The 12,747-nt window shown below is 47.6% G+C and overlaps 1 protein-coding gene across 6 annotated transcripts in view; it reads right to left on the bottom strand.

Annotated features, from left to right (window-relative positions):
- CAMKK1 (calcium/calmodulin dependent protein kinase kinase 1) overlaps nucleotides 1-12,747 on the bottom strand; it is a 79,282-nt gene that overhangs the window by 47,368 nt on the left and 19,167 nt on the right. Inside the window, exon 3 of one of the 6 annotated variants that reach the window (XM_071764937.1) lies at nucleotides 6,156-6,217. The exons of the other annotated variants lie outside the window; for them this stretch is intronic. The gene's annotated coding sequence lies outside the window, so the exon portion shown is untranslated. The remainder of the gene's footprint in view (nucleotides 1-6,155; nucleotides 6,218-12,747) is intronic. 6 annotated transcript variants of the gene reach the window in all.

Genomic DNA, 12,747 nt, shown 5'->3' with positions numbered 1-12,747 from the left:
TCCTGACTAGAAGCAGGAAACATTAAGACAACCCAAACAATAAACAAAACTCTACTGATTGTGGGGGGGTTGATTTTGCACATGCACCATACCTTGTGGCTTTATCCTGGGGCTCACAAGGCTCTGGTTTCAGAGCACAGCCAATTGTGCTGCTGAGAAATCACTCAATCCTGCTGTAACCATCCAGGCTTTTTCCTCCTTTCTCTCTGCAGCTCTTGGCACTGAGCCTGGCTGTTCTGCCACAGCTGAAAATGAGATGATAAAAGCCAGGTGCTTTGATTGCTTGTGGGAAGCTCCCAGCACAGCTTTAAAAGCAGCCACTGAATGACAAAGAGCAGGAGTTTGGCAATTCCAGCCCTGCTTGAGGAGTTTGAAAAGCTCAGGTTCAGGTCCCTGCTTCTGCCAGATTTCTTGAGTGACAACAGATATCTCCAGACCACAATCTGGAAAATACACCATTTCTCCCTCCTCCTCCTCCTCCTCAGTCCTTACCAAGGCAGGGGGGGTCTCAAAAGGGATTTCAGGGCCATTTTCAGCCTCTGAATTACAGTGAGCACCCTGAGGACCCAGCACTCAGTGCTTGTCTCACTCACCCTCTCTTCCCTGGCTGCAAACAGGATTTGGGGTCCTGCTGCAGGACTGAAGCTTTCATGTCCCTGGGTATAAGGTGTGGATGTAGATGTTAAGACAGCAGGGCTGAGCTCAACAGCAGGCTCCTAATATTATCATAAATATAATATATCATAAAAAAATATAAAATATACACACCTCCACACCATGAAGGCCATAAACCAATAGTAACAGTAATTAACAGCATGTTTAAAACATGTTTTCAAACTAGCCAGGCTGCTGAACTAAAATCTCCATCCAGTCTAGCAGCCCAGAGCAGGAGAGCTAAACAACCACCTGTGCACTGAGCTCAGGAAGTTTCACAAAAGCTTTCCCAACTGCATTATATTTCAGCCCTCCATGTTCTAATTATGTGGTCAAATAAATCTGCATAATCAGATGCAATTGCACTAATTGCATATATAAGCAATAATCAACCAAAAATTACTCTGAAGAAAAAGTTTCTACTTCAGGAAATTCCTGTAACACGAAAATATTGAGGAGTGCCAAATCTGAGTGAGGGTGGCATTAACACTGAACACTCCAGAGGGTGCCAGGGAAACTGGAGCCCTGGGCACTTCAGCTTGGGCACAACTTCCCCAACTTTGGTGGGGACAGTGAATCCAGGAGGAGTTGTGCTCCTTTATACCCAAGCCCTGCCTACAAACTCCTTTCATGCTGCAGTGTTTTAGAGCAGAGAGCTTCCATGAGACTTGTGGAGATCAGCCCCTGATGCTGGACAACACTTGCTTCTCCTTTGGTCTTTTAGAGCTGCTGATCAGTGTGTGAATACTGGAAGTGCTTTTATTTTGCAAATTCCATCTGGGAAAGAATGAAGAAGAGTCAGTAAGAAGCAGCCCACAGACCCCATGGGTTTTGTTGGGATGTGGTGCTTCCCCTCATCATCTCTGCAACACACCAGTAATAACCACAAGGCCAGCACATCCCAGCACCCACCTCCCCATGGCCACACCATCCCTGCAGGTTATAACCAGGTTATAACAAATCCCATTTGCCCTTGTGACAAGTGACACAAAAGCCTTGGGGGGGAAGGACCCTGGAGCCTGGCAGGGTGGCAAGGAAAGAAAAGAGGATGGAGGCTGACAGGCTGGGCAGAGAGCACTGAGCAGGCTGGAGCTATATGACCACCCAGAGGATGTCCCAGCATGTCCCCAGCCTTACTGGGTGGTTTGCCCATCATCCAAGTGACCCTAGGGACAGCAAAATGAAGGAACCAGGCTTCTTAATAGGCACACACAGGCTGAACAACTCTGAACCACAGTTTGATGTCAGAGCAGAGCCAAAACTCCAGACCCCTGTTTCCAAAGCTGCTTCCATCTGGCACTTGCTGACCCAGACCTCAGAGAGAAGCACACCCCAACCTCCTCTTCCAAAAATCCAGCAAGAGTGCTGGAAGTGCCCCAAATGCAACTTGCCCAGGGAAAGCTGAACCCCATAATCCAGAGGAAAAGCAGCCAAGAGGAAGAGTATCTGCTGTTCCAGCCTGAGATTGCACAGGTGAGCAAGAACAACATCAATTCACACAAGAGAGAGGTTCCTTCTAGGGTCATGCAGAATTTGTGCAGAGGAGGGAGCAGGCTCCTGGTGCTGAGTCTGAGGAAGAGGAGGTGTCATGATTGCTGTCACTGGCTGTGCTGAGAGGCACCATGAGTCCCAGGAAAGGAGGCAGCAGGAGCAGAGAGCACAGCTTGCTGGAGATGGCATTTAAACAGCCAGCAAACTGTGCTTCAAAAAGAAAAAAAAAAATAACTGTGAATGTCAGATTGCAGAAGTCTGAAAGGCTTAGATTATCTGTAAAATATTAACATTCATGGCAGCAGCCAGACTCCATCGATTCATGAGTAAAATAACTACCTCAGAATTAGGACATCTTTCAAACTGAGGGTTTCCATTCCCTTTTTCAAATGTCTGTAACCCTGAGGATGTAAATGGCAGGTTAAAGAAAAAAAGATTGAGTTGTTCTAAGGGAAAGGGATGCATCTCAGTCGAGCCAGCCTCTCCTCTGATCTGTAATACCACCTCAAAATTGCCACAGTGATGCAGGAAGCACAATGAAGAATTCAAGAGGAGCTGAATGGCACAACAGCCTGACCCCCCACAGAAATTGAGCAGGCAGGCCCATGCTTCAGCAGTGGTGGCTCAGCCCACAGCTGCACATCAGCACCCAGCACACAGCCTGCACATTCCCAGACCATTTCTTCCCTCCTCCCCAGTTTATTTATTTCTCCAGCATATTGCTCAGTCCTCCACCAGCACCTTCCATACCAACTGCCATGGTTAACTCTGCTTCTGAGGCCCTCACAGGTGCTCAGGTTCCCTGTTGTTGCACAATACCTAAAAATTCAATGACAGGAAAGCACCTCACCACGGTTTAGTGGGATCTGGGAAAGCACACCCAGAGATGAGCAACACAGCCAAGTAATTCAGCATCAGGGACCTTTGGCAGCCTCAGATCTCACAGCACAGACCAACCCTGCAGTTGCTTAAAAAGCACCCACAACAAATGGAACAAGGCACCAGGCAGAACAAGTTCACATTTGTGACATGTTGGTCTTAGAAGTTTATCTTCCTCACAGATAAAGGAAAAGCTTTCAGCTGCCTTGGAAAGATCTGGAGGTATTTCAGGGGATGTACTGAGCTGCTTGGTTCTGTAAGCCAGCTGCAGTGAAAAGTCTTTTTAACATTTAAAAAACATTAATTTTCAGCTGTTCCTGGATTGCCAACCTACAATAAAAATGCAAAGCATAGAACACAGCAGGCTTTCTTCTTCCCAGCACTTCAAATAAGGTTGGAGATTACTATTCAAGGTGATCCCCGTAAAGGGTTTTTAACAGGGAAATTACCTCAGCACCCATCTCTTTAAGTGTCCAGGGGCTGAAAGTCTTCATCAGCTCTGCAAATCTGGATACTCCAAGGCAAAAGGCAAAGCAACAGAAGAACTTCACAGGGCAAGACAAAAAGCAGTGAGTGCTATAAGAAAAGACAAATGGACTTCAAATTCAGAGCTCAAACTATTTGTTCTATTTCCACATGGATAACTCCCATCTCCTGATAATCCTCACATCTCTTAGAAACCCCGGGACTTGAAAACACGGCCTCAGTTAACCTGCACAAAATCAAAGGCAGCAGCAGAGTGGCTCTCTGAACAGAGGGAACAGGCTCCAGGGGATGAGCAACAGATCCCAAAGGAGTCAGAACCAGGAAAACTGCCCCCGTGATTACCCTTGGCCACACAAACATGACCCATGCTGCTTGGAATTTGAAAGGGTAGCAGGCTCCCCAGTTCCTCTGAAGCCCTAAGCTTTAGCTCTTTAAGCCAAACGGCACTTTGAAAGCTCCAAGGTCAATGACTGGAGATTATCCAGCAAGTGCTAGGAAAGGCTGCTGGGGAGAAAGCTCTGCTTCTGAGTCACTGCAAAGCTATTCCAGAAATTTAGGCTGATGATAATCTCAGCATTTGTCAGAGCATAAAAAAAGGCTTTGCAGCACTAAAGGACCAACAAAAGTTTCCAGGTGCAGCTTTACTCAGAAAAACAAGTGTGAAAATGCCACCTTGGGGCACCCTAGTTGCACCCCAAGGGTTCTGGCTGTGCAAAAAAAGTTTGGGGCTGAGCAGAACCACAGCCAAGGTGCCAAAGCTGTTCCCTGTGGCTCAGGACAAATCCCTCATGCTGTACTCAACCAGCCAGACCCTTTCTGAAACATATGATGCAAACCCCTCCCTCACCAAAACCAGCAGAAAAAGGCAGGGTTTTGGTCACCAAGTCAGCAGGGTCAGGAGGAGGATGGGGATTAAATCCACTGACAAGATGTTCCTGCTGAGGGAAGTGTGGGCTTTAGTCTGGATTTACTCTGAGATGTCCTAATGAGGCACATGGAGCTGCTGAAGGAGCTGCCCCAGGTGAAGACACAGACAGAAGAAACACAGAAATACAGCAGCACACTCAGAGTCATCTCTTTGCAAAATCAGTCTCCTTCCCTGTCTCTGGGCAGAGCTGCAGCACCTTGCTCCTGCACACAGGAGGCAAAGCCAAAAAGCAAAACCTGGAAAACCTGAGAGCAGTTAGAAGCCATCCAGAGAACTTTTAGGCTTCTCTCTGCCTGGGGCTCCCCTGCAGAGGCTGCCACATTTGGTTCTGTAAGCCAGCTGCAGTGAAAAGTCTTTTTAACATTTAAAAAACATTAATTTTCAGCTGTTCCTGGATTGCCAACCTACAATAAAAATGCAAAGCATAGGACACAGCAGGCTTTCTTCTTCCCAGCACTTCAAATAAGGTTGGAGATTACTATTCAAGGTGATCCCTGCAAAGGGTTATTAACAGGGAAATTACCTCAGCACCTACATTTACAGCACCCAAATTTCCACATTTACATTTGGAAATCAAACCTGAATTGGGCATTTTGTCACCAAATCTTTCAAGGCAGGGAAAAGGTGAAAAGACTTTAAGAGGAAAGGGGAGGGGAAATGCAACCTACCCAGCTGAAGAGCAAGCAGAGAGCTGTGGAAAAATGGAATGTTGGTTACATACAGAGTCTGAGCACTGTTCATCCAGGCTGGCAGGGCCTGTGCTCAGCAAAATGCAGAGGAGAATCTGAAGCCAACTGACCTGGGCACCAGGAACAGCAACACCTGCTCCCATTAACTGTCCCATGAGACACCTCTGTGGCACAGGGCAGGGTGGCACTGGCAGATGAATGACACTGCTCAGATATCCTTCATTAGGTGCCAGCAGGGAAGAAATCAAAGAGCAAAACTAGAAATAACATGGGGAGGGAAACAAAGCAAAAAAGATGCAAGTTGTGTGTTTAAAAGCCTTCCTGGCTCCCAGCCAGGGTGCTCAACACCTTCCAGGCTGCATCACAGAAGGAGTCTGTTTGCAGCCAGAGTTTCCCCCAGCTCCTCTCTGCAATGCTGATGTCAGTCCTGCTCCAGCAAAACACTTCAGAGTGTGGTTGAACTGTAACTATGCTCTCAGGACATCAGAAGGGACAACCCTCACCTGCCCAAGTGTGAACAGAATAGAAAATCTCAGCCTTAAAAACGTGCAAATACTTAAGGGAGTGAGTGAATTACACTGGAGCCACCCCAGATCTCCTTTCCCAGGAGGGGAGGAGGACAACAACATTTCCTTCCATATTTCCATTTACAGCTCACTCTCAGGTTGGCAGGACTCACCTCAAGGAAGGATCCTTTCCCCAGTTCTGTTTAACAATAAGAGCCTGTTCTTCAGCTTCCTGGTTTTGAAATTGCAGCCCAATACTTTTCAAAGAGAAGTTCTCATTTCCACAGAATCTGTCCCCTGCCCTCACCTACCCCTGTTTTACAGATGGTGTCTGCTCACCAAGGGCCAAGAGAACATTCACAGAGAGGAGTTAAGAAGAGACACCCTTGCTCAGGGTCACCCAGACAGCTCTGCAGTGCTCAGGAAGGGTGTTTCAGAGGCCACTTCCATGCTTTTGGGTATAAAAAATTCAGGAATTCAAGAATAGGCTCATACTTGCACCTACCCACAACGTGGACTCACCTGAGTATTCTGAGAACAAAGATTGACAATTGTGATTTGAAGCATGAGATCACTCTGCCTGACTAGGAAGCAAAGAAGAAAATTAATTCAAGTCTCATAATGCTGCAAAATTCAGGCTAACTTGCTGAAGTGAACCTACTTGCCAGATAGAGTTGTTTCCTCTTCTGTCCTATTAACCATCCCATCCTGTTCTTTCCCAAAGGCCTTGATTTGACTGTATTCCCTCCCACAGTCATTCTTTTTTAAGTTTTTTTTTTCAGTTATCAAAGGGGGAGGTAGAAATTTTAAGCTCATAGCTACCCATGCCATTTTGGAAGCACCCAAAAAGAGAAACACTTATTCTAAAAGTGACTAAGACATGAGTCATGTGGTGAGTAAGCACATTGACTCCAGAAGTCTCATTCAATCCATGACCACATCCAAATAATATCATTACCTAACCCACTTGTCCATTTGCTATGCTAATACAGCAGCACTTCAAGGTCAGGGAAGGGGGGGCTCCCATTTCCAGCACCATTCTAATTTCTGCTGATTTTATGATGATAGACAAAGCCCTGCAAGGAAACCCTGTGCTGAGACACTGGAGGGAAACCACGTTGAGAGTTTGCATTTTAAAGTGTCCTGAAAGTCAACTTTGGAGACACCTCCAAACCTCAGTTAACAGTGGGGCTGTGTGTGCAAGCTGCAAACCTCTCCTGCAGCTCAGGAAACACAAACCCTGCTCCTGGCAGGCAGGATGGGCAGAACCTGGCTCTGGAGCCAGCAGGGTTTGGTGCAGGCAGGTGTCAGGACTGCAGCCAAGCTCTTTCCACATCCTTCTGTTACTCTCATGAAAGCTCTTTAGGAAGCTGCAAAAGCACCAAGTTAAACTACTTCTGGTGCTTCAGTATCTCTTCAGTCTGGAGGAATATGAGCACCTCACAAAACAAATGCACTCATCTTCACAAACCACGTTCCCAGGCAGGGAAACAGCAACAGGGAGTAGATGTTATTCCTAAAAGTACTTCTGAATGGATCCCAGCAGAGAACTTGATGCCTGGGAAATGCTACCTTAAGATCTGAGAGCAGATCCATGGCAGATTGTCCCTCTTCCTAAAATCCAGGTGAGGACAGCAGTCAGCAGCTCTGGTCCTTCTCACCATTGGGCTTCATCAGAGCAGCTCCAAGCAGGGAAACAGTGGCACACCCAGCAAACAGTCAGAACACCCCCAGAAGTTGTCAGTCTGCTCCATCAGTTGTCCAGCCTGCTTACTTCTCCAGGTTCAATCAGCACAGCACAAAAAAAGACCTTGGGAAGTGGAATAATGTCACAGAGGCAGTTTCAGTTGTTCTGCACTGTGCCACTCACACCACAGTCAGGGTCTCCACGCTGCATTTCCAGTTTTCAGGTTTTCTGAATCTTTCCACAGACTCACAGGGTTTTTAACCAGCTGGCCAGCCCTGGGAGAATCTGCCTTTACTTAACCAGGTGTCAAAGAACAGAGATTTCTCACTAGGGAGTGAATTTGCCTGTGCTGGACAGAAGGTGTTAACAGACACCAACAGCCATGGAGCTGAGGCCACTCTGCCCTCACTGTTCCCTTTGGTACCTTGGAAAACTTTGTCCCCCTTTGTGCTTAAGCCAGTGACCACAAAATACCAGAAATATACCACAAAATACCAGAAGCAGCAGCAGCTCCCAGCTGCTGCCAGGAGGATGCAAAGGCTGAAAAAAATCTCCAGACTCAAAACTTCTGCCTGGAGGTGCAGGTAGAAGATTAGCAAAGGGTAAAGCTGCTTTTCAGCATCGTTACAGCCAACACTTCTGAAGCTGCAGGTGGCTAAATACACACCTCCAGGAGGTCTGGGAGGAGGTCCTGGGGAGTGAGAGCTCAGCTAAAACTACAGCCCAGCTGATGGCCACACCTTACACACACCTAGAAGACACTCAGGCACAGAAATTTAAGCAAACAGCTCAGATCCCACGGGCACATCATCTTGTGCTCTCTATGGGGATTGTATTAGATGAAGTGAAGCCCTCAGGAGGTAGGAAAACCCTTTAAAGAAGGGTGTGCAGCAGTTGAACCACAAATCCACTTCAGGCTGCTGCAGACACATCCTCTTCTGCCACACTAAAGGCATCCTTCAAAACAAAGGGTGAATACCAGCTCTGCTGCTGTGGTTGTGATGCCAGGAGGTCTGTCTGGTCCCTGCTGGATAACTGCTCGTGGGTCTGACTCTGTCCCAGCCTCTCTCAGGCACTGATGAAGCACCGAGACTGAGTGCCCACCTCCTGGCCACCACACAAGGTGCTCAGAGCCTGCTGGGGGGTTACTGACCCACTGCTGGGGGGTTACTGACCCACTGCTGGGCTCTGAACTTACCACCTCTGGCCCTGGTGAAAAGCAAACCTAAAGACAGATCCTCACAGCAGACACATTGCTGTACCTCAAGAGTAAGGCAGGCAGAAAGCAGCTTATGGTTATCCTTAATCCCTTTCTCTTCTGCAGAGACATAAGGACAACCTCACCCCTGGAAATACTCCCTGAGCTGTTTGCATCCAACCTGCAGCTCAGGCTAAGGTCTGCCCTGGGGTAACCAGCACCACACTGATGCAGCTCTCTTTCCTGGCAGCTGAATTCCAAGGGGACTGAGGAGCAAAGAAACAGTGGGAAAACACTCAAAAAAAACCCTACTTTCTAAAGACCCACCGATTACAAGCCCCTGGCTTCAGCCTCAGAGTTTTATCCTGCTCCAACTGGAAGTCACTGGCAAGACTTCATCCAACCTTGTGCTCTGTGACAGCACAAATCCCAAAGACTTCACATAGATTTCTGCCCCCCTGGGAAGATTCCTTTCCACCCCACTGTCAGTAAAATCAGTAACAACGAAGAACCCCAAAGATGGAGCTGTGTGCAGCCCCCATTGTGCCATCCCCCACTGGCAGGAGTTCTTCTCCACAGAGAACTGCAGCCAAGGCAATTTCATTTCCACTCTTTTTTAAACAGCCAGAGCTCTCTGAAGTCATTGACTCCCATAAACATTTCATGTCTGGTTAGGGAGCCCCATTTTTACAAGCACTCATACATGTGAAGCTATCACTGAGTGCATTCAAGAAGAGGTGAAATCAAGAGAGGAAGAAAGTTTTTCTATAAATAGTGGGTGCATGGAGAATTGCCTGGTTCCTTCACCTCTATGTCACATTATATTTTGTACCACACAGCCTTTAAATCTTGCTACTGTAAACATCTGCATCTTCACTTTAAAGATCTTTCCTCCCCATACTGCTCCTGTACCCTTCAAAAAGTCAAAACCAGGCAGAGCATTTGTGGCCTGCCTGGGTGACAAGTTGTACTCTTGCTTCCCAATCCTTCTCTCCCTCCCTTGCCTTATTTCTTCTCCTTCCCCTGTATCTTCATCTTTAGCCAAAAATTTTTTGGGTCAGGATCTGTTGCCAACCAGCACAAGAGGACACTGCCCTGCCACACACACACCCCACATAAACAATAGAAATGGAATATTCTGCTTGTACAGGATCTGGTCCAAAGCTCAGAGGAAAGATGCCTCTTGACCAGAGCCATAAGAGCAGTATGAACAGAAAAGAGCTGTTTGCAAAGTTAACCACTTGGGGAATACAACCCTGCAAAAACATCATCTTCCAGCAGGATGTCTTTGTACTTTCTAAGAGACTAAAAAAAATGCATAAGCATATATATATATTTATAAATACATATATTTATATATAAATGCTTTTACCAAGCATTTTTATCATAGGAAGCATTCTAATGCCATGGTAATGGGTGCTCTTGCAACCCCTTAACATAATAGATACAGATAAACCTGAAGCCAATTAGGAGAGCACTGCTGCTGTGCTTGCATGTTCCATAGCTGCTGTGAAAGGGACAAAAGTTTAACTCTCCCTCAAAAAAAAGATCAAAACAATCCCCCAGCTCCATTGTTAAACAGATTAATCAGACTCTTGGAAAGCTCATCAGGGATTGGGTTCAATCTCTGCTGCTGTTATTAGCATAAGCCTGGTACAGAAGTAACAAAAGCCTCCCCTAAGTCCCAGCTCTCAGTCTGTTTGCACTGAAACTCTGCATTTAACATACACACACTTAACGAAAGGGACAGGGCCAAGAGAAATGTGGCTGAAATTTATATTGCAGCAGAACTCTTAATGGCCCTTTTTATGAGGGTAGGGTTACCAGTGCCTCCTCTCCTGATCAAGGCCAGTATGGAAAAGGAGCCCTGGGGGAGCATTGCTCCCTCTGACCCCTTTAGGATCCCCAGGATGATGTTGTGCAGGGACCAAACGTGGGTACAATAACAGCCAGCCCTTCCTCAGCATCCTGGGAGAGGGGAGAGCTGGGGATGTCCATATGTGAGGGAGGTAAAACCCCATTGCATGGGCAGGAGGCAGCCTGGAGCTGAGGGAGCACCAGCCAGCTCAGGGCTGGGCAGTGCTGGGCTGTGCCTGGCCCAAGGGTGACAAGACACAGATGGACTTACAGGGGGAGGGCTCCTGCTCACAAAAGGTGCAGCCAAGAAAACCAAATCAAAGCACAACCCCAAAGTGAATCCCCACTTTTGGAGGGACTACACAGGGGTCCTCGTGTGCTGCCGGCTCCTAGGAAGAAGGACTTAGACAGGCTGGAGAGTTGGGCAGGGAGAAACATGATGAAATTCAACAAGGGGAAGTGTAGAGTTTTGCATCTGGGGAAGAACAACACGATGTCCCAGTATAGGTTGGGGGCTGAGCTGCTGGAGAGCAGTGTAGGTGAAAGAGACCTGGGGGTCCTGGTAGACAAGAAGATGCCCATGAGCCAGCAATGTGCCCTTGTGGCCAAGAAGGCCAATGGCATCCTGGGGTGCATTAGAAAGGGTGTGGTTAGTAGGTCAAGAGAGGTTCTCCTCCCCCTCTATTCTGCATTGGTGAGGCCACACCTGGAGTATTGTGTCCAGTTCTGGGCCCCTCAGTTCAAGAAGGACAGGGAAGTGCTTGAAAGAGTCCAGTGCAGAGCTACTGAGATGATTAAGGGAGTGGAGCATCTCCCTTATGAGGAAAGGCTGAGGGAGCTGGGTCTCTTTAGTTTGGAGAAAAGGAGACTGAGGGGTGACCTCATCAATGTTTTCAAATATGTAAGGGGTGAGTGTCAGGGAGATGGAGTTAGGCTTTTCTCAGTGGTGACCAGTGATAGGACAAGGGGTAATGGGTGTAAATTGGAGCATAGGAGGTTCAAGTTGAATATCAGAAAAAATTTTTTTACTGTAAGGGTGACGGAGCCCTGGAACAGGCTGCCCAGGGGGGTTGTGGAGTCTCCTTCACTGGAGACATTCAAAACCCACCTGGACACGTTCCTAGGGGATGTACTCTAGGGGGCCCTGCTCTGGCAGGGGGGGTTGGACTGGATGATCTTTCCAGGTCCCTTCCAACCTCTAGGATTCTATGATTCTATGATTCTATGAAGGAGGTGGTTGGGAAATGGGTTAAGAGCATCCCAAGAGAGAAGTCTCCACGGGTGACAGGCAAATGGAGCAGAGGAGTGACAGCCTGCTGAGAAACAACACCCTGCCCCCCTGGCTGGGTGTCAGTCACATGTTCCCCAAAATCCCCAAATTAGAATTAAACACAACGCTGCCTCCCCTGCACCACAAGTTATTCATTCCATAAGAAGCCTTTTCCTCCAGCTCTCATCTGACTCTTCCATTCCTCACCAGGCCCCCTCACTCCTCTCCCACAGGAGTCATTTGATAAGGGGACTTCTCTGATTGCAGCATTCTGCAAACTTTTTCTGCAGCAGGGTTAAAGGAGTGGATGTTGCTGGGGGAAAAAGGCCTTCCTGCTGACTCTTCCCATTGTGAGTGGGCACCACACCTGCTTTGCTGGAGGCACAAAGAGTCCCCCCTCTTCCACTGTGATTTAATCCTATTATTCTTCCAGATGTGCAGATGACAGTTAAATAACTACCCCAAATCATGCCTGGTTTGGTTAATCTTGGTAATGCTAAGCAAGTGCTTAAGAGTGCACCTTGCTTAGGGAAGAACTGGGAGATGGGATCAGTGCTTTGGTTGAGCTTCAAACGAATTAAAGAGGTTTCCCAGTCACAGCTTGGCAACCTGAGCAGGAAAAGGTGATGTTACATGTAGGAACACCTAAAAATGGGTCCAAGAAGGACATGGAACCAGCAGGTTGCTGCACAGCATGCTCAAGGATTCAGAACAAATTGCCTAGCAGGAACAGGTAAGAGTCACCTTTTTTCAAGCACCTACTCTGCACTTCTCTATTCCAGTCCAGAAGAGGAATCACTGCTGTAGAAGCAAGGAGCCCAAGTCCCTACTTGCAGCTGGATGCTTGGGAGCCAAGTTTTACTCCTGTCATCACTTCCTCACACAGAGTCAGACACATTAACCCCACTTTGCTGTTTTTCCCCAAAATGTGGTGAGCAACTCCTCATCCTGGTGCTGGCAGGAGGAGCTCTCACCAAGTGTCTCACTGGTCCCATCCAGATCTGATACTTCCAGCACCAAGGGCCACCCTGTCATCTTTCCATCTGCCATTCCTCAAACTCTCAACTTGCACACTTTCATCTCCTGCAGGGTTTAGCTGGGA

This window comes from Heliangelus exortis, chromosome 21 (assembly GCF_036169615.1).
Source record: "Heliangelus exortis chromosome 21, bHelExo1.hap1, whole genome shotgun sequence".
Lineage (NCBI taxonomy): Eukaryota > Metazoa > Chordata > Aves > Apodiformes > Trochilidae > Heliangelus > Heliangelus exortis.
This window is presented reverse-complemented; position numbering and strand designations above follow the sequence as displayed.